Source organism: Phyllobates terribilis, unplaced genomic scaffold (genome assembly GCF_046119375.1).
Source record: "Phyllobates terribilis strain yellow unplaced genomic scaffold, ASM4611937v1 Scaffold_3__8_contigs__length_932513732, whole genome shotgun sequence".
Taxonomy (NCBI): domain Eukaryota; kingdom Metazoa; phylum Chordata; class Amphibia; order Anura; family Dendrobatidae; genus Phyllobates; species Phyllobates terribilis.
In genome coordinates, this window is record NW_027362763.1 from 3,360,897 (window position 1) to 3,386,299 (window position 25,403).

A 25,403-nucleotide genomic window follows, 5' to 3' on the forward strand; every position below is an offset into this window, starting at 1 on the left:
TTGGTGGTATAGTGGTGAGAATCGCTGCCTTCCAAGTGGTTGACCCGAGTTTGATTCTCAGCCAACGCATGAATTGTTTTTCACATTTGCTGATGCTTTTAGTCTGTTTTAATTTTTCGTGTTAAGTCTCAGGCTCTTCTTTCTTCTTAGAGTTTAGCAACCACGAAAATGAGAAAAAAATTGAAGAGAATATTTCTTAGCTTTTTTTCAACTGTCTCATCTAACTTTCTTGGTAAGAGTTTAGTTACCTTATTGGCAAAAAAGTGAAAATAATTGAGAGAATTGTAAGAATTGGTGGAAAAGCTCCATAGCTGATTCACAAGAATTCATCTTTGAGTTTTGGACAATGCTTTGCCTTGTTTTTAAACTTTTTAGTAATTGGCTCTTTCAAGACATATTCAGTCCTCCTTTTTTTAAGTAAAACTTTAGCAGATTTAACAGCCAAAATCTCAAGCCAGTCAAGTGGGTTCATGCATTGGTGGTATAGTGGTGAGCATAGCTGCTTCCCAAGCAGTTGACCCGGGTTCGATTTCCAGCCAATGCAATACTTATGTAGTTTTATTTCTGGCATATCATACATTTTACAAACTATTTTGTAATGTTAGTGCAGAAAATGTAAAAAAAAAAGCTGACCCTGTAAGCATTGGTGGTATAGTGGTCAGCATAGCTGCCTTCCAAGCAGTTGACCCGGGTTCGATTCTTGGCCAATGCAAAACATGGGTGTGTTTTTTTTTCAGGCAAGTAATAATTTTTACTAACAATTTTGTAGGGTTAGTGCAGAAAATGTGAAAAAAATGCTGGGTACCTTAAGCATTTTTGGTATAGTGGTGAGCAAACCTGCCTTCCAAGCAGTTGACCTGCGATTGATTCCTGGTCAATGCAATACTTATGTGGGTTTTTTTTCCTGGCACGTCTTACTTTTTACTAATAATTTTGTATTGTTAGTGCAGAAAATGTAAGAAAAAAACATGGCTTCTGTAAGTGTTGGTGGTATAGTGGTGAGAATCGCTGCCTTCCAAGTGGTTGACCCGAGTTTGATTCTCAGCCAACGCATGAATTGTTTTTCACATTTGCTGATGCTTTTAGTCTGTTTTAATTTTTCGTGTTAAGTCTCAGGCTCTCCTTTCTTCTTAGAGTTTAGCAACCACGAAAATGAGAAAAAAATTTAAGAGAATATTTCTTAGCTTTTTTTCAACTGTCTCATCTAACTGATCTTCTGCTCTTCAGTTGTTGATTAAACACTTTGTAGAGTTAGTCTCCAATACGAAAGCAATGTCAGGGTTGGCATTGGTGTTATGCTGGTGGGTGTAGTTGCTTTTAAAACAATAGGCCATAGTTTAATTCTTGAAGAACTCATTGTTTTTTTGCATTTGGTGGTGTTTGGAATCTTTTTCACTTTCTGTGCTAAGGCTTATGCTTTTATTTCTTTCTTGGTAACACTTTAGCTACCTTAGTTGGCAAAAAGCAAAGCTAATTGAGAGAATTTGTAGGCAGAGGTGGAAAAGCTACATAACTGATTCCAAAAACTCCTCTGTCTTTAGAGTTAGTGTTAAAAATGCCAAAAATGGCAGAGGTCTTTAGGGGGAATTTGGTGCTGCTGTTGACTTTTTGTAATCTGTTTGAGCTAAGGCTCATAGTGTACTTTCTTTCTTGGTAAGAGTTTAGTTACCTTATTGGCAAAAAAGTGAAAATAATTGAGAAAAATGTAAGAATTGTTGGAAAAGCTACATAGCTGATTCACAAGAATTCATCTTTGAGTTTTGGACAATGCTTTGCCTTGTTTTTAAACTTTTTAGTAATTGGCTCTTTCAAGACATATTCAGTCCTCCTTTTTTTAAGTAAAACTTTAGCAGATTTAACAGCCAAAATCTCAAGCCAGTCAAGTGGGTTCATGCATTGGTGGTATAGTGGTGAGCATAGCTGCTTCCCAAGCAGTTGACCCGGGTTCGATTTCCAGCCAATGCAATACTTATGTAGTTTTATTTCTGGCATATCATACATTTTACAAACTATTTTGTAATGTTAGTGCAGAAAATGTAAAAAAAAAAGCTGACCCTGTAAGCATTGGTGGTATAGTGGTCAGCATAGCTGCCTTCCAAGCAGTTGACCCGGGTTCGATTCTTGGCCAATGCAAAACATGGGTGTGTTTTTTTTTCAGGCAAGTAATAATTTTTACTAACAATTTTGTAGGGTTAGTGCAGAAAATGTGAAAAAAATGCTGGGTACCTTAAGCATTTTTGGTATAGTGGTGAGCAAACCTGCCTTCCAAGCAGTTGACCTGCGATTGATTCCTGGTCAATGCAATACTTATGTGGGTTTTTTTTCCTGGCACGTCTTACTTTTTACTAATAATTTTGTATTGTTAGTGCAGAAAATGTAAGAAAAAAACATGGCTTCTGTAAGTGTTGGTGGTATAGTGGTGAGAATCGCTGCCTTCCAAGTGGTTGACCCGAGTTTGATTCTCAGCCAACGCATGAATTGTTTTTCACATTTGCTGATGCTTTTAGTCTGTTTTAATTTTTCGTGTTAAGTCTCAGGCTCTTCTTTCTTCTTAGAGTTTAGCAACCACGAAAATGAGAAAAAAATTGAAGAGAATATTTCTTAGCTTTTTTTCAACTGTCTCATCTAACTTTCTTGGTAAGAGTTTAGTTACCTTATTGGCAAAAAAGTGAAAATAATTGAGAGAATTGTAAGAATTGGTGGAAAAGCTCCATAGCTGATTCACAAGAATTCATCTTTGAGTTTTGGACAATGCTTAGCCTTGTTTTTAAACTTTTTAGTAATTGGCTCTTTCAAGACATATTCAGTCCTCCTTTTTTTAAGTAAAACTTTAGCAGATTTAACAGCCATAATCCCAAACCAGTCAAGTGGGTTCATGCATTGGTGGTATAGTGGTGAGCCTAGCTGCTTCCCAAGCAATTGACCCGGGTTCAATTTCCAGCCAATGCAATACTTATGTAATTTTAATTCTGGCATATCATACATTTTACAAACTATTTTGTAATGTTAGTGCAGAAAATGTAAAAAAAAAAGCTGACCCTGTAAGCATTGGTGGTATAGTGGTGAGCATAGCTGCCTTCCAAGCAGTTGACCTGGGTTTAATTCCCAGCCAATACATAACATTAGTGTTTTTTTTTTCAGGCACGTCATAATTTTTACTAACAATTTTGTAGGGTTAGTGCAGAAAATGTGAAAAAAATGCTGGGTACCTTAAGCATTTTTGGTATAGTGGTGAGCAAATCTGCCTTCCAAGCAGTTGACCTGCGATTGATTCCTGGTTAATGCAATACTTATGTGGGTTTTTTTTTCCTGGCACGTCTTACTTTTTACTAATAATTTTGTATTGTTAGTGCAGAAAATGTAAGAAAAAAACATGGCTTCGGTAAGTGTTGGTGGTATAGTGGTGAGCATAGCTGCCTTCCAAGCAGTTGACCCGGGTTCGATTCCCGGCCAACGCATGAATTGTTTTTCACATTTGGTGATGTTTTTAGTCTGTTTTAATTTTTCGTGTTAAGGCTCATGCTCTTCTTTCTTCTTAGAGTTTAGCAACCACGAAAATGAGAAAAAAATTGAAGAGAATATTTCTTAGCTTTTTTTCAACTGTCTCATTTAACTGATCTTCTGCTCTTCAGTTGTTGATTAAATACTTTGTAGGGTTAGTCTCCAATACGAAAGCAATGTCAGGGTTGGCATTGATGTTATGCTGGTGGGTGTAGTTGCTTTTAAAACAATAGGCCATAGTTTAATTCTTGAAGAACTCATTGTTTTTCTGCATTTGGTGGTGTTTGAAATCTTTTTCACTTTCTGTGCTAAGGCTTATGCTTTTATTTCTTTCTTGGTAACACTTTAGCTGCATTAATGGGCAAAAAGCAAAGCTAATTGAGAGAATTTGTAGGCAGAGGTGGAAAAGCTACATAACTGATTCCAAAAACTCCTCTGTCTTTAGAGTTAGTGTTAAAAATGCCAAAAGTGGCAGAGGTCTTTAGGGGTAATTTGGTGCTGGTGCTGACTCTTTGTAATCTTTTTGAGCTAAGGCTCATAGTGTACTTTCTTTCTTGGTAAGAGTTTAGTTACCTTATTGGCAAAAAAGTGAAAATAATTGAGAGAATTGTAAGAATTGTTGGAAAAGCTCCATAGCTGATTCACAAGAATTCATCTTTGAGTTTTGGACAATGCTTTGCCTTGTTTTTAAACTTTTTAGTAATTGGCTCTTTCAAGACATATTCAGTCCTCCTTTTTTTAAGTAAAACTTTGGCAGATTTAACAGCCATAATCCCAAACCAGTCAAGTTGGTTCATGCATTGGTGGTATAGTGGTGAGCATAGCTGCTTCCCAAGCAGTTGACCCGGGTTCAATTTCCAGCCAATGCAATACTTATGTAGTTTTATTTCTGGCATATCATACATTTTACAAACTATTTTGTAATGTTAGTGCAGAAAATGTAAAAAAAAAAGCTGACCCTGTAAGCATTGGTGGTATAGTGGTGAGCATAGCTGTCTTCCAAGCAGTTGACCCGGGTTCAATTCCTGGCCAATACAAAACATCGGTGTTTTTTTTTTTCAGGCACGTCATACTTTTTACTAACAATTTTGTAGGGTTAGTGCAGAAAATGTGAAAAAAATGCTGGGTACCTTAAGCATTTTTGGTATAGTGGTGAGCAAACCTGCCTTCCAAGCAGTTGACCTGCGATTGATTCCTGGTCAATGCAATACTTATGTGGGTTTTTTTTTCCCGGCACGTCTTACGTTTTACTAATAATTTCGTATTGTTAGTGCAGAAAATGTAAGAAAAAAACATGGCTTCTCTAAGTGTTGGTGGTATAGTGGTGAGAATCGCTGCTTTCCAAGTATTTGACACGAGTTTGATTCTCAGCCAACGCATGAATTGTTTTTCACATTTGGTGATGCTTTTAGTCTGTTTTAATTTTTCGTGTTAAGTCTCAGGCTCTTCTTTCTTCTTAGAGTTTAGCAACCACGAAAATGAGAAAAAAATTGAAGAGAATATTTCTTAGCTTTTTTTCAACTGTCTCATCTAACTGATCTTCTGCTCTTCAGTTGTTGATTAAACACTTTGTAGGGTTAGTCTCCAATACGAAAGCAATGTCAGGGTTGGCATTGGTGTTATGCTGGTGGGTGTAGTTGCTTTTAAAACAATAGGCCATAGTTTAATTCTTGAAGAACTCAATGTTTTTTTGCATTTGGTGGTGTTTGGACTCTTTTTCACTTTCTGTGCTAAGGCTTATGCTTTTATTTCTTTCTTGGTAACACTTTAGCTACCTTAGTTGGCAAAAAGCAAAGCTAATTGAGAGAATTTGTAGGCAGAGGTGCAAAAGCTATATAACTGATTCCAAAAACTCCTCTGTCTTTAGAGTTAGTGTTAAAAATGCCAAAAATGGCAGAGGTCTTTAGGGGTAATTTGGTGCTGGTGCTGACTGTTTGTAATCTTTTTGAGCTAAGGCTCATAGTGTACTTTCTTTCTTGGTAAGAGTTTAGTTACCTTATTGGCAAAAAAGTGAAAATAATTGAGAGAATTGTAAGAATTGGTGGAAAAGCTCCATAGCTGATTCACAAGAATTCATCTTTGAGTTTTGGACAATGCTTTGCCTTGTTTTTAAACTTTTTAGTAATTGGCTCTTTCAAGACATATTCAGTCCTCCTTTTTTAAGTGAAACTTTAGCAGATTTAACAGCCATAGTTCCAAACCAGTCAAGTTGGTTCATGCATTGGTGGTATAGTGGTGAGTTATAGCTGCTTCCCAAGCAGTTGACCTGGGCTCGATTCCCAGCCAATGCAATACTTATGTAGTTTTATTTCTGGCATATCATACATTTTACAAACTATTTTGTAATGTTAGTGCAGAAAATGTAAAAAAAAAAGCTAATCCTGTAAGCATTGGTGGTATAGTGGTGAGCATAGCTGCCTTCCAAGCAGTTGACCCGGGTTCGATTCTCAGTAAACGCATGAATTGTTTTTCACATTTGGTGATGCTTTTAGTCTGTTTTAATTTTTCGTGTTAAGGCTCATGCTCTTCTTTCTTCTTAGAGTTTAGCAACCACGAAAATGAGAAAAAAATTGACGAGAATATTTCTTAGCTTTTTTTCAACTGTCTCATCTAACTGATCTTCTGCTCTTCAGTTGTTGATTAAACACTTTGTAGGGTTAGTCTCCAAAATGAAAGCAATGTCAGGGTGGGCATTGGTGTTATGCTGGTGGGTGTAGTTGCTTTTTAAACAATAGGCCATAGTTTAATTCTTGAAGAACTCATAGTTTTTTTGCATTTGGTAGTGTTTGGAATCTTTTTCAATTTCTGTGCTAAAGCTTATGCTTTTATTTCTTTCTTGGTAACACTTTAGCTACCTTAGTTGGCAAAAAGCAAAGCTAATTGAGAGAATTTGTAGGCAGAGGTGGAAAAGCTACATAACTGATTCCAAAAACTCCTCTGTCTTTAGAGTTAGTGTTAAAAATGCCAAAAATGGCAGAGGTCTTTAGGGGTAATTTGGTGCTGGTGCTGATTCTTTGTAATCTGTTTGAGCTAAGGCTCATAGTGTACTTTCTTTCTTGGTAAGAGTTTAGATACCTTATTGGCAAAAAAGTGAAAATAATTGAGAGAAATGTAAGAATTGGTGGAAAAGCTCCATAGCTGATTCACAAGAATTCATCTTTGAGCTTTGGACAATGCTTTGCCTTGTTTTTAAGCTTTTTAGTAATTGGCTCTTTCAAGACATATTCAGTCCTCCTTTTTTAAGTAAAACTTTAGCAGATTTAACAGCCAAAATCCCAAACCAGTCAAGTGGGTTCATGCATTGGTGGTATAGTGGTGAGCATAGCTGCTTCCCAAGCAGTTGACCCGGGTTCAATTTCCAGCCAATGCAATACTTATGTAGTTTTATTTCTGGCATATCATACATTTTACAAACTATTTTGTAATGTTAGTGCAGAAAATGTAAAATGAAAAAGCTGACCCTGTAAGCATTGGTGGTATAGTGGTGAGCATAGCTGCCTTCCAAGCAGTTGACTTGGGTTCGATTCCCGGCCAATGCAAAACATGGGTGTGTTTTTTTTTCAGGCACGTCATAATTTTTACTAACAATTTTGTAGGGTTAGTGCAGAAAATGTGAAAAAAATGCTGGGTACCTTAAGAATTTTTGGTATAGTGGTGAGCAAGCCTGCCTTACAAGCAGTTGACCTGCGATTGATTCCTGGTCAATGCAATACTTATGTGTTTTTTTTTTTTTCCTGGCACGACTTACTTTTGACTAATAATTTTGTATTGTTAGTGCAGAAAACGTAAGAAAAAAACTTGGCTTCTGTAAGTGTTGGTGGTATAGTGGTGAGCATAGCTGCCTTCCAAGCAGTTGACCCGGGTTCAATTCTCGGCCAATACAAAACATTGGTGTTTTTTTTTTTCAGGCACGTCATACTTTTTACTTACAATTTTGTAGGGTTAGTGCAGAAAATGTGAAAAAAATGCTGGGTACCTTAAGCATTTTTGGTATAGTGGTGAGCAAACCTGCCTTCCAAGCAGTTGACCTGCGATTGATTCCTGGTCAATGCAATACTTATGTGGGGTTTTTTTTCCTGGCACGTCTTACTTTTTACTAATAATTTCATATTGTTAGTGCAGAAAATGTAAGAAAAAACCATGGCTTCTGTAAGTGTTGGTGGTATAGTGGTGAGAATTGCTGCCTTCCAAGTAGTTGACCCTAGTTCGATTTTCAGCCAACGCATGAATTGTTTTTCACATTTGGTGATGCTTTTAGTCTGCTTTAATTTTTCGTGTTAAGTCTAAAACTCTTCTTTCTTCTTAGAGTTTAGCAACCACGAAAATGAGAAAAAAATTGAAGAGAATATTTCTTAGCTTTTTTTCAACTGTCTCATCTAACTGATCTTCTGCTCTTCAGTTGTTGATTAAACACTTTGTAGGGTTAGTCTCCAATACGAAAGCAATGTCAGGGTTGGCATTGGTGTTATGCTGGTGGGTGTAGTTGCTTTTAAAACAATAGGCCATAGTTTAATTCTTGAAGAACTCATTGTTTTTTTGCATTTGGTGGTGTTTGGACTCTTTTTCACTTTCTGTGCTAAGGCTTATGCTTTTATTTCTTTCTTTGTAACACTTTAGCTACCTTAGTTGGCAAAAAGCAAAGCTAATTGAGAGAATTTGTAGGCAGAGGTGGAAAAGCTACATAACTGATTCCAAAAACTCCTCTGTCTTTAGAGTTAGTGTTAAAAATGCCAAAAATGGCAGAGGTCTTTAGGGGTAATTTGGTGCTGGTGCTGACTCTTTGTAATCTTTTTGAGCTAAGGCTCATAGTGTACTTTCTTTCTTGGTAAGAGTTTAGTTACCTTATTAGCAAAAAAGTGAAAATAATTGAGAGAATTGTAATAATTGGTGGAAAAGCTCCATAGCTGATTCACAAGAATTTATCTTTGAGTTTTGGACAATGCTTTTCCTTGTTTCTAAACTTTTTAGTAATTGGCTCTTTCAAGACATATTCAGTCCTCCTTTTTTTAAGTAAAACTTTAGCAGATTTAACAGCCATAATTCCAAACCAGTCAAGTTGGTTCATGCATTGGTGGTATAGTGGTGAGCATAACTGCTTCCCAAGCAGTTGACCTGGATTCGAATCCCGGCCAATGCAATACTTATGTAGTTTTATTTCTGGCATATCATACATTTTACAAACTATTTTGTAATGTTAGTGCAGAAAATGTAAAAAAAAAAGCTGAACCTGTAAGCATTGGTGGTATAGTGGTGAGCATAGCTGCCTTCCAAGCAGTTGACCCGGGTTCAATTCCCAGCCAATACAAAACATCGGTGTTTTTTTTTTTCAGGCACGTCATACTTTTTACTAACAATTTTGTAGGGTTAATGCAGAAAATGTGAAAAAAATGCTGGGTACCTTAAGCATTTTTGGTATAGTGGTGAGCAAACCTGCCTTCCAAGCAGTTGACCTGCGATTGATTCCTGGTCAATGCAATACTTATGCGTGGTTTTTTTTCCTGGCACGTCTTACTTTTTACTAATAATTTCGTATTGTTAGTGCAGAAAATGTAAGAAAAAAACATGGCTTCTGTAAGTGTTGGTGGTATAGTGGTGAGAATCGCTGCCTTCCAAGTAGTTGACCCGAATTCGATTCTCAGCCAACGCATGAATAGTTTATCACATTTGGTGATGCTTTTAGTCTGTTTTAATTTTTCGTGTTAAGTCTCAGGCTCTTCTTTCTTCTTAGAGTTTAGCAACCACGAAAATGAGAAAAAAATTGAAGAGAATATTTCTTAGCTTTTTTTCAACTGTCTCATCTAACTGATCTTCTGCTCTTCAGTTGTTGATTAAACAGTTTGTAGGGTTAGTCTCCAATATGAAAGCAATGTCAAGGTTGGCATTGGTGTCATGCTGGTGGGTGTAGTTGCTTTTAAAACAATAGGCCTTAGTTTAATTCTTGAAGAACTCATTGTTTTTTTGCATTTGGTGGTGTTTGGACTCTTTTTCACTTTCTGTGCTAAGGCTTATGCTTTTATTTCTTTCTTGGTAACACTTTAGCTACCTTAGTTGGCAAAAAGCAAAGCTAATTGAGAGAATTTGTAGGCAGAGGTGGAAAATCTACATAACTGATTCCAAAAACTCCTCTGTCTTTAGAGTTAGTGTTAAAAATGCTAAAAATGGCAGAGGTCTTTAGGGGTAATTTGGTGCTGGTGCTGACTCTTTGTAATCTTTTTGAGCTAAGGCTCATAGTGTACTTTCTTTCTTGGTAAGAGTTTAGTTACCTTATTGCAAAAAAAAAGTGAAAATAATTGAGAGAATTGTAAGAATTGGTGGAAAAGCTCCATAGCTGATTCACAAGAATTCATCTTTGAGTTTTGGACAATGCTTTTCCTTGTTTCTAAACTTTTTAGTAATTGGCTCTTTCAAGACATATTCAGTCCTCCTTTTTTTAAGTAAAACTTTAGCAGATTTAACAGCCATAATTCCAAACCAGTCAAGTTGGTTCATGCATTGGTGGTATAGTGGTGAGCATAGCTGCTTCCCAAGCAGTTGACCTGGATTCGAATCCCGGCCAATGCAATACTTATGTAGTTTTATTTCTGGCATATCATACATTTTACAAACTATTTTGTAATGTTAGTGCAGAAAATGTAAAAAAAAAAGCTGAACCTGTAAGCATTGGTGGTATAGTGGTGAGCATAGCTGCCTTCCAAGCAGTTGACCCGGGTTCAATTCCCGGCCAATACAAAACATCGGTGTTTTTTTTTTTCAGGCACGTCATACTTTTTACTAACAATTTTGTAGGGTTAGTGCAGAAAATGTGAAAAAAATGCTGGGTACCTTAAGCATTTTTGGTATAGTGGTGAGCAAACCTGCCTTCCAAGCAGTTGACCTGCGATTGATTCCTGGTCAATGCAATACTTATGCGGGGGTTTTTTTCCTGGCACGTCTTACTTTTTACTAATAATTTCGTATTGTTAGTGCAGAAAATGTAAGAAAAAAACATGGCTTCTGTAAGTGTTGGTGGTATAGTGGTGAGAATCGCTGCCTTCCAAGTAGTTGACCCGAATTTGATTCTCAGCCAACGCATGAATAGTTTATCACATTTGGTGATGCTTTTAGTCTGTTTTAATTTTTCGTGTTAAGTCTCAGGCTCTTCTTTCTTCTTAGAGTTTAGCAACCACGAAAATGAGAAAAAAATTGAAGAGAATATTTCTTAGCTTTTTTTCAACTGTCTCATCTAACTGATCTTCTGCTCTTCAGTTGTTGATTAAACAGTTTGTAGGGTTAGTCTCCAATATGAAAGCAATGTCAAGGTTGGCATTGGTGTCATGCTGGTGGGTGTAGTTGCTTTTAAAACAATAGGCCTTAGTTTAATTCTTGAAGAACTCATTGTTTTTTTGCATTTGGTGGTGTTTGGACTCTTTTTCACTTTCTGTGCTAAGGCTTATGCTTTTATTTCTTTCTTGGTAACACTTTAGCTACCTTAGTTGGCAAAAAGCAAAGCTAATTGAGAGAATTTGTAGGCAGAGATGGAAAATCTACATAACTGATTCCAAAAACTCCTCTGTCTTTAGAGTTAGTGTTAAAAATGCTAAAAATGGCAGAGGTCTTTAGGGGTAATTTGGTGCTGGTGCTGACTCTTTGTAATCTTTTTGAGCTAAGGCTCATAGTGTACTTTCTTTCTTGGTAAGAGTTTAGTTACCTTATTGCAAAAAAAAAGTGAAAATAATTGAGAGAATTGTAAGAATTGGTGGAAAAGCTCCATAGCTGATTCACAAGAATTCATCTTTGAGTTTTGGACAATGCTTTGCCTTGTTTTTAAACTTTTTAGTAATTGGCTCTTTCAAGACTTATTCAGTCCTCCTTTTTTAAGTAAAACTTTAGCAGATTTAACAGCCAAAATCCCAAACCAGTCAAGTGGGTTCATGCATTGGTGGTATAGTGGTGAGCATTGCTGCTTCCCAAGCAGTTGACCCAGGTTCGATTTCCAGCCAATGCAATACTTATGTAGTTTTATTTCTGGCATATCATACATTTTACAAACTATTTTGTAATGTTAGTGCAGAAAATGTAAAAAAAAAGCTGACACTATAAGCATAGGTGGTATAGTGGTGAGCATAGCTGCCTTCCAAGCAGTTGACCTGGGTTCGATTCCTGGCCAATACAAAACATCAGTGTTTTTTTTTTTCAGGCACATCATACTTTTTACTAACAATTTTGCAGGGTTAGTGCAGAAAATGTGAAAAAAATGCTGGGTACCTTAAGCATTTTTGGTATAGTGGTGAGCAAACCTGCCTTCCAAGCAGTTGACCTGCGATTGAATTCTGGTCAATGCAATACTTATGTGAGGTTTTTTTTCCTGGCACGTCTTACTTTTTACTAATAATTTCGTATTGTTAGTGCAGAAAATGTAAGAAAAAAACATGGCTTCTGTAAGTATTGGTGGTATAGTGGTGAGAATCGCTGCCTTCCAAGTAGTTGACCCGAGTTCGATTCTCAGCCAACATATGAATTGTTTTTCACATTTGGTGATGCTTTTAGTCTGTTTTAATTTTTCGTGTTAAGTCTCAGGCTCTTCTTTCTTCTTAGAGTTTAGCAACCACGAAAATGAGAAAAAAATTGAAGAGAATATTTCTTAGCTTTTTTTCAACTGTCTCATCTAACTGATCTTCTGCTCTTCAGTTGTTGATTAAACACTTTGTAGGGTTAGTCTCCAATATGAAAGCAATGTCAGGGTTGGCATTGGTGTTATGTTGGTGGGTGTAGTTGCTTTTAAAACAATAGGCCTTAGTTTAATTCTTGAAGAACTCATTGTTTTTTTGCATTTGGTGGTGTTTGGACTCTTTTTCACTTTCTGTGCTAAGGCTTATTCTTTTATTTCTTTCTTTTAACACTTTAGCTACCTTAGTTGGCAAAAAGCAAAGCTAATTGAGAGAATTTGTAGGCAGAGGTGGAAAAGCTACATAACTGATTCCAAAAACTCCTCTGTCTTTAGAGTTAGTGTTAAAAATGCCAAAAATGGCAGAGGTCTTTAGGGGTAATTTGGTGCTGGTGCTGACTCTTTGTAATCTTTTTGAGCTAAGGCTCATAGTGTACTTTCTTTCTTGGTAAGAGTTTAGTTACCTTATTGGCAAAAAAGTGAAAATAATTGAGAGAATTGTAAGAATTGGTGGAAAAGCTCCATAGCTGATTCACAAGAATTCATCTTTGAGTTTTGGACAATGCTTTGCCTTGTTTTTAAACTTTTTAGTATTTGGCTCCTTCAAGGCATATTCAGTCCTCTTTTTTTTAAGTAAAACTTTAGCAGATTTAACAGCCATAATCCCAAACCAGTCAAGTTGGTTCATGCATTGGTGGTATAGTGGTGAGCATAGCTGCTTCCCAAGCAGTTGACCCGGGTTTGATTCCCAGCCAATGCAATACTTATGTAGTTTTATTTCTGGCATATCATACATTTTACAAACTATTTTGTAATGTTAGTGCAGAAAATGTAAAAAAAAAAGCTGAACCTGTAAGCATTGGTGGTATAGTGGTGAGCATAGCTGCCTTCCAAGCAGTTGACCCGGGTTCAATTCCCAGCCAATACAAAACATCGGTGTTTTTTTTTTTCAGGCACGTCATACTTTTTACTAACAATTTTGTAGGGTTAGTGCAGAAAATGTGAAAAAAATGCTGGGTACCTTAAGCATTTTTGGTATAGTGGTGAGCAAACCTGCCTTCCAAGCAGTTGACCTGCGATTGATTCCTGGTCAATGCAATACTTATGCGGGGTTTTTTTTCCTGGCACGTCTTACTTTTTACTAATAATTTCGTATTGTTAGTGCAGAAAATGTAAGAAAAAAACATGGCTTCTGTAAGTGTTGGTGGTATAGTGGTGAGAATCGCTGCCTTCCAAGTAGTTGACCCGAATTTGATTCTCAGCCAACGCATGAATAGTTTATCACATTTGGTGATGCTTTTAGTCTGTTTTAATTTTTCGTGTTAAGTCTCAGGCTCTTCTTTCTTCTTAGAGTTTAGCAACCACGAAAATGAGAAAAAAATTGAAGAGAATATTTCTTAGCTTTTTTTCAACTGTCTCATCTAACTGATCTTCTGCTCTTCAGTTGTTGATTAAACAGTTTGTAGGGTTAGTCTCCAATATGAAAGCAATGTCAAGGTTGGCATTGGTGTCATGCTGGTGGGTGTAGTTGCTTTTAAAACAATAGGCCTTAGTTTAATTCTTGAAGAACTCATTGTTTTTTTGCATTTGGTGGTGTTTGGACTCTTTTTCACTTTCTGTGCTAAGGCTTATGCTTTTATTTCTTTCTTGGTAACACTTTAGCTACCTTAGTTGGCAAAAAGCAAATCTAATAGAGAGAATTTGTAGGCAGAGATGGAAAATCTACATAACTGATTCCAAAAACTCCTCTGTCTTTAGAGTTAGTGTTAAAAATGCCAAAAATGGCAGAGGTCTTTAGGGGTAATTTGGTGCTGGTGCTGACTCTTTGTAATCTTTTTGAGCTAAGGCTCATAGTGTACTTTCTTTCTTGGTAAGAGTTTAGTTACCTTATTGCAAAAAAAAAGTGAAAATAATTGAGAGAATTGTAAGAATTGGTGGAAAAGCTCCATAGCTGATTGACAAGAATTCATCTTTGAGTTTTGGACAATGCTTTGCCTTGTTTTTAAACTTTTTAGTAATTGGCTCTTTCAAGACTTATTCAGTCCTCCTTTTTTAAGTAAAACTTTAGCAGATTTAACAGCCAAAATCCCAAACCAGTCAAGTGGGTTCATGCATTGGTGGTATAGTGGTGAGCATTGCTGCTTCCCAAGCAGTTGACCCATGTTCAATTTCCAGCCAATGCAATACTTATGTAGTTTTATTTCTGGCATATCATACATTTTACAAACTATTTTGTAATGTTAGTGCAGAAAATGTAAAAAAAAAAGCTGACACTATAAGCATAGGTGGTATAGTGGTGAGCATAGCTGCCTTCCAAGCAGTTGACCTGGGTTCAATTCCCGGCCAATACAAAACATAAGTGTTTTTTTTTTCAGGCACATCATACTTTTTACTAACAATTTTGCAGGGTTAGTGCAGAAAATGTGAAAAAAATGCTGGGTACCTTAAGCATTTTTGGTATAGTGGTGAGCAAACCTGCCTTCCAAGCAGTTGACCTGCGATTGATTTCTGGTCAATGCAATACTTATGTGAGGTTTTTTTTCCTGGCACGTCTTACTTTTTACTAATAATTTCGTATTGTTAGTGCAGAAAATGTAAGAAAAAAACATGGCGTCTGTAAGTATTGGTGGTATAGTGGTGAGAATCGCTGCCTTCCAAGTAGTTGACCTGAGTTCGATTCTCAGCCAACGTATGAATTGTTTTTCACATTTGGTGATGCTTTTAGTCTGTTTTAATTTTTCGTGTTAAGTCTCAGGCTCTTCTTTCTTCTTAGAGTTTAGCAACCACGAAAATGAGAAAAAAATTGAAGAGAATATTTCTTAGCTTTTTTTCAACTGTCTCATCTAACTGATCTTCTGCTCTTCAGTTGTTGATTAAACACTTTGTAGAGTTAGTCTCCAATATGAAAGCAATGTCAGGGTTGGCATTGGTGTTATGCTGGTGGGTGTAGTTGCTTTTAAAACAATAGGCCTTAGTTTAATTCTTGAAGAACTCATTGTTTTTTTGCATTTGGTGGTGTTTGGACTCTTTTTCACTTTCTGTGCTAAGGCTTATTCTTTTATTTCTTTCTTGGTAACACTTTAGCTACCTTAGTTGGCAAAAAGCAAAGCTAATTGAGAGAATTTGTAGGCAGAGTTGGAAAAGCTACATAACTGATTCCAAAAACTCCTCTGTCTTTAGAGTTAGTGTTAAAAATGCCAAAAATGGCAGAGGTCTTTAGGGGTAATTTGGTGCTGGTGCTGACTTTTTGTAATCTTTTTGAGCTAAGGCTCATAGTGTACTTTCTTTCTTGGTAAGAGTTTAGTTACCTTATTGGCAAAAAAGTGAAAATAATTGAGACAATTGTAAGAATTGGTGGAAAAGCTCCATAGCTGATTCACAAGAATTCATCTTTGAGTTTTGGACAATGCTTTGCCTTGTTTTTAAACTTTTTAGTATTTGGCTCCTTCAAGGCATATTCAGTCCTCTTTTTTTTAAGTAAAACTTTAGCAGATTTAACAGCCATAATCCCAAACCAGTCAAGTTGGTTCATGCATTGGTGGTATAGTGGTGAGCATAGCTGCTTCCCAAGCAGTTGACCCGGGTTTGATTCCCAGCCAATGCAATACTTATGTAGTTTTATTTCTGGCATATCATACATTTTACAAACTATTTTGTTATGTTAGTGCAGAAAATGTAAAAAAAAAAGCTGACCCTGTAAGCATTGGTGGTATAGTGGTGAGCATAGCTGCCTTCCAAGCAATTGACCTGGGTTCAATTCCCAGCCAATACAAAACATCGGTGTTTTTTTTTTTCAGGCACGTCATACTTTTTACTAACAATTTTGTAGGGTTAGTGCAGAAAATGTGAAAAAAATGCTGGGTACCTTAAGCATTTTTGGTATAGTGGTGAGCAAACCTGCCTTCCAAGCAGTTGACCTGCGATTGATTCCTGGTCAATGCAATACTTATGCGGGGTTTTTTTTCCTGGCACGTCTTACTTTTTACTAATAAATTCGTATTGTTAGTGCAGAAAATGTAAGAAAAAAACATGGCTTCTGTAAGTGTTGGTGGTATAGTGGTGAGAATCGCTGCCTTCCAAGCAGTTGACCCGGGTTCGATTTCTGGCCAACGCATGAATTGTTTTTCACATTTGGTGATGCTTTTAGTCTGTTTTAATTTTTCGTGTTAAGGCTCATGCTCTTCTTTCTTCTTAGAGTTTAGCAACCACGAAAATGAGAAAAAAATTGAAGAGAATATTTCTTAGCTTTTTTTCAACTGTCTCATCTAACTGATCTTCTGCTCATCAGTTGTTGATTAAATACTTTGTAGGGTTAGTCTCCAATACGAAAGCAATGTCAGGTTGCCATAGGTGTTATGCTGGTGGGTGTAGTTGCTTTTAAAACAATAGGCCATAGATTAATTCTTGAAGAACTCATTGTTTTTTTGCATTTGGTGGTGTTTGGAATCTTTTTCACTTTCTGTGCTAAGGCTTATGCTTTTATTTCTTTCTTGGTAACACTTTAGCTACCTTAGTGGGCAGAAATCAAAGCTTATTGAGAGAATTTGTAGGCAGAGGTGGAAAAGCTACATAACTGATTCCAAAAACTCCTCTGTCTTTAGAGTTAGTGTTAAAAATGCCAAAAATGGCAGAGGTCTTTAGGGGGCATTTGCTGCTGGTGCTGACTCTTTGTAATCTTTTTGAGCTAAGGCTCATAGTGTACTTTCTTTCTTGGTAAGAGTTTAGTTACCTTATTGGCAAAAAAGTGAAAATAATTGAGAGAATTGTAAGAATTGGTGGAAAAGCTCCATAGCTGATTCACAAGAATTCATCTTTGAGTTTTGGACAATGCTTTGCCTTGTTTTTAAACTTTTTAGTATTTGGCTCCTTCAAGGCATATTCAGTCCTCCTTTTTTTAAGTAAAACTTTAGCAGATTTAACAGCCATAATCCCAAACCAGTCAAGTTGGTTCATGCATTGGTGGTATAGTGGTGAGCATAGCTGCTTCCCAAGCAGTTGACCTGGGTTCGATTCCCAGCCAATGCAATACTTATGTAGTTTTATTTCTGGCATATCATACATTTTACAAACTATTTTGTAATGTTAGTGCAGAAAATGTAAAAAAAAAAGCTGACCCTGTAAGCATTGGTGGTATAGTGGTGAGCATAGCTGCCTTCCAAGCAGTTGACCTGGGTTCAATTCCCAGCCAATACAAAACATCGGTGTTTTTTTTTTTCAGGCACGTCATACTTTTTACTAACAATTTTGTAGGGTTAGTGCAGAAAATGTGAAAAAAATGCTGGGTACCTTAAGCATTTTTGGTATAGTGGTGAGCAAACCTGCCTTCCAAGCAGTTGACCTGCGATTGATTCCTGGTCAATGCAATACTTATGTGGGTTTTTTTTTCCTGGCACGTCTTACTTTTTACTAATAATTTCGTATTGTTAGTGCAGAAAATGTAAGAAAAAAACATGGCTTCTGTAAGTGTTGGTGGTATAGTGGTGAGAATCGTTGCTTTCCAAGTAGTTGACCCGAGTTTGATTCTCAGCCAAGGCATGAATTGATTTTCACATTTGGTGATGCTTTTAGTCTGTTTTAATTTTTCGTGTTAAGTCTCAGGTTCTTCTTTCTTCTTAGAGTTTAGCAACCACGAAAATGAGAAAAAAATTGAAGAGAATATTTCTTAGATTTTTTTCAACTGTCTCATCTAACTGATCTTCTGCTCTTCAGTAGAGATGAGCGTTGTTCTACTCGAAATGTTCGCCAATCTCAAATTCGAGCTGTTTTGGGCGGTGTTCGAGCCGTTTGGCGAACACGAACAATTTGAGAAAAATTCGGCTGTTCGAGGTTATGTTCGATAACTGTTCGTGCACCAAAATCATAACTGGATTTTTTCTCAGTAATGATGAAAATTAATGTTAATACGCAGTTTGAGTGTACAGCGGGGTGGGGGGAGGGGCAGGGGATGGATCTCTGCAGGAACAATGAAGATCTCCATTTTTTTTTCTCTTTCCCGCATTTGCAGTGGGGAGGTGCAATCTGTCAGCCCATCAGCAGCGCACACACGGAGCGAAGTGCTTTTTTTCACACAAGCAAGGGCATGTGTCATTGGCAGTGTATGTCACATGTCCTTGCCCTATAAGACCAAGCCATTTTCCCCGTCGCCACCATTTTCTCACTGCTGCAGCTGCGTGTTAGACGGCACCGCTGTTGCTGTGTGCACTATACCTTGTTAATTTCAAGCCAAGTTTCGCACAAATATACAGATAGCTTGGGAGTAGGGAATAGTTGTGATTGCAGTCCTTTTAAGGACTAGGTTACAGCATTTCCTACGACTTTTATCAGGCAGGTCTGTGCTCTTAAATAGATAGATTGTGGGAGTAAAGACTAATTGTAATTGGAGTCCTTTTCAGGACTAGGTTACATCAGTTCCTATCAGTTTTTGCCAGGCAGGTCTGTGCCAGTGCTGTGCAAGTTTTTTTCACAGCATTTGGCTGAATCTAGCAAAGCTAATCCTTCTTGGCCTATTGCAGAGTGTGTTAGTCAGTGGAGTAGCCTATCTGTGTTGCAAGATATACCAACTGTGTATAGAACACCAATTTTTTTACTGCACCTAGTGAAGTAAAATCTTTTGGGCATAGCATCATTCTATTAGTCCATCTATACTGACCTCCATCAGGTTGCAAATTGAATATAATTTTTTTCTGCATCTAGCTCTGAAAAAATATTGGGCTTCTAGCTGTGTGTGGGACTTGTTGTATTAGTCCATCTATACTGACCTCCATCAGTTGGAAACTGCATATATTTTTTTCTTCATCTACCTCTGAAAAAATATTGGGCTTCTAGCTGTGTGTGGGACTTGTTCTATTAATCCATCTATACAGACCTCCATCAGGTTGCAAACTGAATATATTTTTTTCTGCATCTATCTCTGAAAAAATATTGGGCTTCTAGCTGTGTGTGGGACTTGTTCTATTAATCCATCTATACAGACCTCCATCAGGTTGCAAACTGAATATATTTTTTTCTGCATCTACCTCTGAAAAAATATTGGGCTTCTAGCTGTGTGTGGGACTTGTTCTATTAATCCATCTATACAGACTTCCATCAGGTTGCAAACTGAATATATTTTTTTCTGCACCTACCTCTGAAAAAATATTGGGCTTCTAGCTGTGTGTGGGACTTGTTCTATTAATCCATCTATACAGACCTCCATCAGGTTGCAAACTGAATATATTTTTTTCTGCATCTACCTCTGAAAAAATATTGGGCTTCTAGCTGTGTGTGGGACTTGTTCTATTAATCCATCTATACAGACCTCCATCAGGTTGCAAACTGAATATATTTTTTTCTGCATCTACCTCTGAAAAAATATTGGGCTTCTAGCTGTGTGTGGGACTTGTTGTATTAGTCCATCTATACTGACCACCATCAGGTTGCAAACTGAATATATTTTTTTCTGCATCTACCTCTGAAAAAATATTGGGCTTCTAGCTGTGTGTGGGACTTGTTCTATTAATCCATCTATACAGACCTCCATCAGGTTGCAAACTGAATATATTTTTTTCTGCATCTACCTCTGAAAAAATATTGGGCTTCTAGCTGTGTGTGAGACTTGTTCTATTAATCCATCTATACAGACCTCCATCAGGTTGCAAACTGAATATATTTTTTTCTGCATCTACCTCTGAAAAAATATTGTTCTTCTAGCTGTGTGTGGGACTTGTTGTATTAGTCCATCTATACTGACCTCCATCAGGTTGCAAACTGAATATATTTTTTTCTGCATCTACCTCTGAAAAAATATTGGGCTTCTAGCTGTGTGTGGGACTTGTTCTATTAATCCATCTATACAGACCTTCATCAGGTTGCAAACTGAATATATTTTTTTCTGCATCTACCTCTGAAAAAATATTGGGCTTCTAGCTTTGTGTGGGACTTGTTCTATTAATCCATCTATACAGACCTCCATCAGGTTGCAAACTGAATATATTTTTTTCTGCATCTACCTCTGAAAAAATATTTGGCTTCTAGCTGTGTGTGGGACTTGTTCTATTAATCCATCTATACAGACCTCCATCAGGTTGCAAACTGAATATATTTTTTTCTGCATCTACCTCTGAAAAAATATTGGGCTTCTAGCTGTGTGTGGGACTTGTTCTATTAATCCATCTATACAGACCTCCATCAGGTTGCAAACTGAATATATTTTTTTCTGCATCTACCTCTGAAAAAATATTGGGCTTCTAGCTGTGTGTGGGACTTGTTGTATTAGTCCATCTATACTGACCTCCATCAGGTTGCAAACTGAATATATTTTTTTCTGCATCTACCTCTGAAAAAATATTGGGCTTCTAGCTGTGTGTGGGACTTGTTCTATTAATCCATCTATACAGACCTCCATCAGGTTGCAAACTGAATATATTTTTTTCTGCATCTACCTCTGAAAAAATATTGGGCTTCTAGCTGTGTGTGGGACTTGTTCTATTAATCCATCTATACAGACCTCCATCAGGTTGCAAACTGAATATATTTTTTTCTGCATCTACCTCTGAAAAAATATTGGGCTTCTAGCTGTGTGTGGGACTTGTTCTATTAATCCATCTATACAGACCTCCATCAGGTTGCAAACTGAATATATTTTTTTCTGCATCTACCTCTGAAAAAATATTGGGCTTCTAGCTGTGTGTGGGACTTTCTCTATTAGTCCATCTATACTGATCTCCATCAGGTTGCAAATTAAAAATAATTTTTTTCTGCATCTACCTCTGAAAAAATATTGGGCTTCTAGCTGTGTGTGGGACTTTCTCTATTAGTCCATCTATACTGACCTCCATCAGGTTGCAAATTAAAAATAATTTTTATCTGCATCTAGCTCTGAAAAAATATTTGGCCTTCTAGCAGTGTGTGGGACTTTCTCTATTAGTCCATCTATACTGACCTCCATCAGGTTGCAAATTGAATATAATTTTTTTCTGCATCTAACCCAGCCAATAGTTTTGGCCTAATACCACAGTTTGGCCACTCAGCTCTGCTCGGTTCCCATCCATTGTTTTTTTGTGCAAACAACTCCAGAGTTGTGAATTAGTTAACCACCAAAATGAGTGGAAAAAGGCCTGCTGCTGGTGGAAAGGGGAATAGGCGTGTTGGGAAGGGGAAAAAAGGTTGTGTCCGTGGGGTAGGTGTTAAAGCAACAGTAACATCTGCAGAAGAAAGACCATCTTCCAGCCAAACTAAAATGTCTACTTCTTTTAGCGGACAATGTGATAAGATCCCTTTCTTACGGCCACGCCAATTGCTACAAATTCCAGATGAGGCACAAAAACAGCAGGTGCTTCAACGGATATCAAGTGCTCCTTTAAGTGGGCTCTCCTCCACATCAACTTCAACATCACAAATACTCCAGTCCTCAAAGGTGTCACCCCAATCGCACTTGCTTCCTCACAGCTCCCAAATCTCCAGCTGCCCGTCTGAGTATGAGGTAGAACAGATGGTTGAGTCTGCAGAGCTGTTTACTCATACTATAGCCTGGGAATCAGAGGTCGACTCCAGCGCTTCTGTGAATCCAGACGAGGAAATGATCTGCACTGATGCCCAGAATCTTTATGAGTCGGATCCAGGACCAGACGCAGAAGGTTCTGACCATAATGTAGACCCTCATTCCCAAACTGTAACTCCTGTTGGTGGAGACAATGAGGAAGACGATGATAAGACTCAAATACCTGATTGGAGCGACAACTTTAGTTTTTTGTCAGGGCAGGAACAGGTTGGCTCTGAGGACGACGGGTGTGATAACGCACAGGGTGATGATGATGAGGTTGGAGATCCCACTTACTGTCAACCCACAGTCAGCCAAGAGATGAGGTCAGCAGAGGAGGTGGAGGAAGATGCTAGTGACGACGAGGTCAGGTTGCGCCTTCCTGGACAGAGACGTAGTACTGGAAGCACGTCAACAACTGCATCCTCAAACACAACTCTGCCTCTCACCACAAGTCGTGGTGGCTCTTCAGGTCGCATGGGTGCTAAGCCTTGCATAGCCTGGGCATTTTTTCAGATCGATAAAGATGACCCAACTCGTGTTATCTGTAACATTTGTCAGCAAAAGCTAAGTAGAGGCCAAAAAATACATAGTTTGAGTACTTCATGCATGAACCGCCACATGGACATGAAGCATAAGTTGCAGTGGGAAGCTCAGTGTGCTACAATGCGGCCTAGCCGGCCGGGCCAACCACCGTCTCCCATATCTTGTGCATCCGCGGCCTCTTCATCCTCTGTGACTGGGGGGACAGCAGTCACACCTGTTTTGGGGCGCACACCTGCCACCTCTTTACCCGCAACAGCCAGCGTGATTGGCAGGTCATCATTTTCTTTGGAGGTGGTAACACCAGCTGGTGTTGAGCGCTGTCCGACATCGATAGCACCACCTTTGGATCAAGGCAACCTAACATGTCCGCCTGCATCTTCCTCACAGACTGGCAGTTTGCCAGGGACACCCTTATCAACCCCGTCTAAGCACAATAGCCAGCCCTCGGTCCCTCAGATGTGGACAAGTAAAAGACCATTTCCTCCTAGCCATGAGAAAGCTAAGAGGTTGAATTTCACCATCTGCAAGCTCTTGGCTACAGAAATGCTGCCTTTCCGCCTGGTGGACACAGAGGATTTTCGAGACCTTATGTCCGTCGCAGTGCCCCAGTACCAGATGCCCAGTCGGCACTACTTCTCAAAGAAAGGTGTGCCTGCGCTCCACCAGCATGTCGCACACAACATCACCGCTTCTTTGAGAAACTCTGTGTGTGACAGGGTGCATTTCACCACAGACACTTGGACGAGTAGGCATGGACAGGAGCGTTACATGTCGCTGACTGGTCACTGGGTAACTATGGTGACAGCAGGACAAGGGGCTGCTGTCCAAGTCTTGCCGTCCCCACGAGTTGTGCGTCAATCCTCTTTATGTCAAAGTTCCTCCACTGCTTCTGCCTCCTCAACCTCCTCTCGGTCTTCCACCTGCACCCAAAGCCTGTCTGGTCATGCCACAAGCTTTCTAACTGCGCAGAAGGGATTCTGCACACCTCCTTACTATGCTGGCAGTAGGGCTCAACGTCATCAGGCGGTTTTTACATTGAAATGTCTGGGAAATTTGAGTCACACAGCTGAGGAGTTGTGGTCAGCTCTGGAGAACCAATTTCATGAATGGTTGTCTCCACTGGACCTGAAACAAGGGAAGGCCGTGTGCGACAATGCTGCAAACCTGGGTGCGGCCCTTCGTCTGGGCAATGTCACACACGTGCCTTGTATGGCTCACGTGTTGAACCTGGTTGTCCAGCAATTTTTAGACCACTATCCCAGACTAGATGGCCTTCTGCAGAGGGCACGGTCGCTGTGTGCTCACTTTCGCCGTTCGCAGCCCGCAGCTCAGCGACTTACATTTCTACAGAAGTCGTTGGGCCTGCCACTTCACCGGCTAAAATGCGATGTGCCTACCCGGTGGAATTCAACTCTGCACATGTTGCAGCGACTGTGGCAGCACCGACAAGCCCTGGTGCAATACGTTCTGACGTATAGCCTGGGCCAACGAGATCCAGAGGTGGGGCAAATCACGCTGGAGGAGTGGTCTCAGATCAGGGACCTATGCACCCTTCTGCACAGTTTTGAAATGGCGACGAAGATGTTTAGTGCTGACGATGCCATTATCAGCATGACTATTCCGGTGATTTACATGCTGGAGCACATGTTAAACAGAATTCGGAGTCAGGTGGTGGCACAAGAGGAGGTGGAGGAAGTAGAGGAGGAGGAGTTGTATGCGGAAGGGCTAACATCTGCAAGGTCCAGACGGTCGGCAGCACCAAGGCGGCAGGCATGTGAGGGTAGGGGAGATGGTTTTACCAGGGCGCATGGTAGCAGCCAAACTAGTGAGGAAGGTGCAGGAGCCCAGGAAGAAGTGGAGGACGAACTGATGGAAGACTCATCAGATGAGGGAGACCTTGATCACATTTTTGTTGTGCGAGGTTGGGGGGAGAGGACAGAGGAAGGAAGCATGATTGTTACCTCGCCACCAACACAACAGGGACTTGGTGCTCCTGGATGCGCAACACACATGAGTGCCTTCTTGCTGCACTACCTGCAACATGACCCTCGAATTGTGAGAATTAGAAATAATCCTGACTACTGGGTTGCCACACTGTTAGATCCCCGGTACAAAAGTAAATTTGCAGAAATTATTCCTGCCATAGAAAGGGATGCACGCATGCAGGAGTATCAGCAGAGACTGTTGCAGAATCTTACATGTGCTTTTCCACAAAATACCAGTGGTGCACGTAGTGAATCTCACAGTTCCAACTTGCCAACCGTGGGACCGTCAAGTGTTCAGCACTCAAACCGTAACAGAACCACAGTATCTGCTGGTAACATCAATTTTGCGGAATCATTTCACCACTTTTTTAGCCCATCCTTTGCAAGGCCACAGGAGACAAGAAGTTTGACACATAGTCAACGCCTAGAGACGATGGTACAGGAGTATCTCCAAGTAAACATTGAAGCCACGACTGTGTCACTGGACCCTGGCTCTTTTTGGGCTTCCAATCTGGATAAATGGCCGGAGCTAGCCACTTACGCCTTGGAGATCTTGTCATGCCCCGCAGCCAGCGTTCTGTCTGAACGTGTGTTCAGCGCTGCTGGTGGTGTGCTGACAGATAAGCGCACGCGGCTCTCCACTGATAATGTAGACAGACTCACGTTCATAAAGATGAACAAATCATGGATCCGAAACGACTTTTCTACCCCTGTGTCATCCTGGGGAGAGTAAAAGCTTGATGATTGGTTAAAATCACCCTACCAACCGTTTTAAGCTTTCAAATTACTAATCATGTTTATCTGTATCTTGGCTGGAAAATAATTTGGGCTTTGTAGCAGTGTGCAGCACTGATCCTATTAGGCCATCTATACTAAAGCTTCACCAGATTTAAAATTAATAATAATTTTTAGCTGCATCTAGCCCGGAAAATAATTTTGGGGCTCCGAGATGCGCAAGACACATAAGTGCCTTCTTGCTGCACTACCTGCAGCATGACCCTCATATTGTCAGAATTCGAAGTAATCATGACTACTGGGTTGCCACACTCTTAGATCCCCCAAACTTTTCGATCAACCTTTTCATTTTAATAAAGACCAAAAAAATGGTCATTTTTGAAATTATAAGCATTAGCAGGTTGTTAGAAACTGAAATCAAACAGTTTTCAACTCAAAACTTTATTCTAGGTGATGTTACATTTTCACATAGGAC

The 25,403-nt window shown here is 38.9% G+C and overlaps 8 non-coding genes across 8 annotated transcripts; all 8 read left to right on the forward strand.

Annotated features, from left to right (window-relative positions):
* The first annotated feature begins 3,386 nt into the window (after positions 1-3,386).
* On the forward strand, positions 3,387-3,458 carry TRNAG-UCC (transfer RNA glycine (anticodon UCC)). The gene has a single exon. It is a non-coding gene; the product is annotated as a tRNA-Gly (tRNA).
* Positions 3,459-8,566: 5,108 nt separating this feature from the next.
* Positions 8,567-8,638, forward strand: TRNAG-CCC (transfer RNA glycine (anticodon CCC)). Its single transcript has one exon. It is a non-coding gene; the product is annotated as a tRNA-Gly (tRNA).
* Positions 8,639-9,990: 1,352 nt separating this feature from the next.
* On the forward strand, positions 9,991-10,062 carry TRNAG-CCC (transfer RNA glycine (anticodon CCC)). The gene has a single exon. It is a non-coding gene; the product is annotated as a tRNA-Gly (tRNA).
* A 96-nt stretch (positions 10,063-10,158) lies between these two features.
* On the forward strand, positions 10,159-10,230 carry TRNAG-UCC (transfer RNA glycine (anticodon UCC)). The gene has a single exon. It is a non-coding gene; the product is annotated as a tRNA-Gly (tRNA).
* A 2,603-nt stretch (positions 10,231-12,833) lies between these two features.
* TRNAG-CCC (transfer RNA glycine (anticodon CCC)) lies at positions 12,834-12,905 on the forward strand. Its single transcript has one exon. It is a non-coding gene; the product is annotated as a tRNA-Gly (tRNA).
* A 2,772-nt stretch (positions 12,906-15,677) lies between these two features.
* TRNAG-CCC (transfer RNA glycine (anticodon CCC)) lies at positions 15,678-15,749 on the forward strand. The gene has a single exon. It is a non-coding gene; the product is annotated as a tRNA-Gly (tRNA).
* A 1,349-nt stretch (positions 15,750-17,098) lies between these two features.
* TRNAG-CCC (transfer RNA glycine (anticodon CCC)) lies at positions 17,099-17,170 on the forward strand. The gene has a single exon. It is a non-coding gene; the product is annotated as a tRNA-Gly (tRNA).
* Positions 17,171-17,266: 96 nt separating this feature from the next.
* On the forward strand, positions 17,267-17,338 carry TRNAG-UCC (transfer RNA glycine (anticodon UCC)). Its single transcript has one exon. It is a non-coding gene; the product is annotated as a tRNA-Gly (tRNA).
* The last annotated feature ends 8,065 nt before the right edge of the window (positions 17,339-25,403 follow it).